This window comes from Colobus angolensis, unplaced genomic scaffold (genome assembly GCF_000951035.1).
Source record: "Colobus angolensis palliatus isolate OR3802 unplaced genomic scaffold, Cang.pa_1.0 Scaffold6, whole genome shotgun sequence".
Classification (NCBI taxonomy): Eukaryota; Metazoa; Chordata; class Mammalia; order Primates; family Cercopithecidae; genus Colobus; species Colobus angolensis.
The window spans coordinates 14,702,823-14,704,657 of NW_012119598.1; the positions used below are offsets into that span (position 1 = coordinate 14,702,823).

General features: G+C 45.1%; 1 protein-coding gene across 1 annotated transcript in view; it reads left to right on the forward strand.

Moving 5' to 3' along the window:
• Positions 1-1,380: 1,380 nt before the first annotated feature.
• Positions 1,381-1,835, forward strand: part of RNF182 (ring finger protein 182) — a 55,007-nt gene continuing 54,552 nt past the window's right edge. Inside the window, exon 1 of the mRNA XM_011962721.1 lies at positions 1,381-1,507. The gene's annotated coding sequence lies outside the window, so the exon portion shown is untranslated. The remainder of the gene's footprint in view (positions 1,508-1,835) is intronic.

Genomic DNA, 1,835 nt, shown 5'->3' on the forward strand with positions numbered 1-1,835 from the left:
ATTCTTCATTGATAAATTACTAATAAATGCTCATTTAAAAAAGCCAAACCAACCAAATATGTGTACCAAATTGTGCATCGTAACAGGTAACTGTCCCTTCAAATTTTTTTGTAGTTAACAGGTTACCACCAGTAGCAATTACATAGGCATTCTTATAAACCTCTATCTCTACATTTTTGTTCCGTTTCTATCTAGTTTTTTTCTTTTGTACAGAATGGGATCACCCACACATACTGTTCTGAGTCTCCCTTTTCCATTTAATAAGAAATCAGTATCTATGAATTTTATATATTTTATTTTTATTAATGGATGCATAGTATTACATGGTATGAATGTGCCACAATATTTAACCATATCACGATTGATAGGCATATCAGTTGTTTCAAACGTTTACTATTACAAAACTTTTGCAATGCATATCCTTTTATATCTATCGTTACACATCTGTGTGTTTCTGTATGACAGATCTCTAGAGTTGAGATAGCTGGGAGAAATGTATGTGCATTTTGAATTTCGGCAGGTATTGCCAAATGCTTTTTAAGGGCCTGCCAAAAAGACTTGTCTTTTGACTTCATCTGGAGTATTTTTGACTTCATTCAGAATATTCCCATTACAAGAAAGAGGCCAGTCTCTCCGAGGAACAAACTGTTTTCTTTTTCCACCATGAAATAGATCTTATCTTTTCATTCGTTAATATATGTGTACTTTCAAATGGCAATCACATTGTTCTGCTTTGTGACTTCTCAGATAAGTAGTAAACCCATAAAACATCAGCTACCGTGGATTGTACTATAAGTTATTGACATTCTTTTGGTGATTCACGAAAGCCAAAAAATAAATGTCATGTTCCCCAGGGTTTAAAGACAGACACTGTAGCTTTTGGATTCAGCAACGGATCTTTCAAGAAAACAGTATGGAGGGGATGACTCACTCCCCCCATGGAGGCTGTCCTCTAGCTCGTCCTTTAGAGGAAGCATGACCAAGGGTCTGCTAGTACTTTTCTCTCCCTAAGAATTTCCTCAGGAGAGGAAAAAGTTAGCTTTCTTTTCTCTGCTCCTGAGTGCCATGGCCTGCAGTAAGTGACCGGTCCTTGGCACAGAGTCACTCAGGGCTCATGGTAGATGCTTAGGCAGTCACGGCCAGTAGCTGCGCAGTGTGGCACCAGCTGAGATCCATACTGCAGCCTGAAAGTTGTGTTTCAGCTTGTGAGGTGACAAGTGTATCCTGTGTTTACATCAGAGATAAAGCCCCCTTTCCCCTCTCTCCTACGGGAGCCCTCAACAAGACAGATACACGGTTTGGGTGGAGTGAGACCAGATCCAGCAGAGGCAAAGCTTGGTAAAAGAGGGAGGAGGAGGCACGGCGTCCCTTGGCAGCTCCGTGCATGCTGCGGCAGTTGCAACAGGAGCACCGAGTAACAGTTGCTCAACACTTTATCACTTTGCATTGCTCTTTCTCCTTCCTTAAGTACATTTCCATTTTGAGGGTACAGCTCCACAGGAGAAAGGTGTGGTGGTGGTGGTGGAGGGTGTGTGTGGGGGGATGGTGGTGCGACGGCAGTTGGAATGTCCAGTGTGGGAAAGCAAAGGAGTGCCTACTAGGATGCGAATACCACTTGGCCCTGGGCTCGCTCCGCTTTAGCCTTCCGCTCTCGCTGGGGAGAAACAGGCGGTTTGTGAGGGAGACTGAGAGAGGGGCGTGTTTGTGTTGGTGGCGGCCCATCGGGGGTCCCTGTCCCCTCCGAATACCCGGACTGCTGAGGGGAAGGGCTGGGGGGCCCCGGCGGTTGCCATGGTGACGCAGGGTCGGCGGCTCGCGCAGCGGAGACAAAGCAG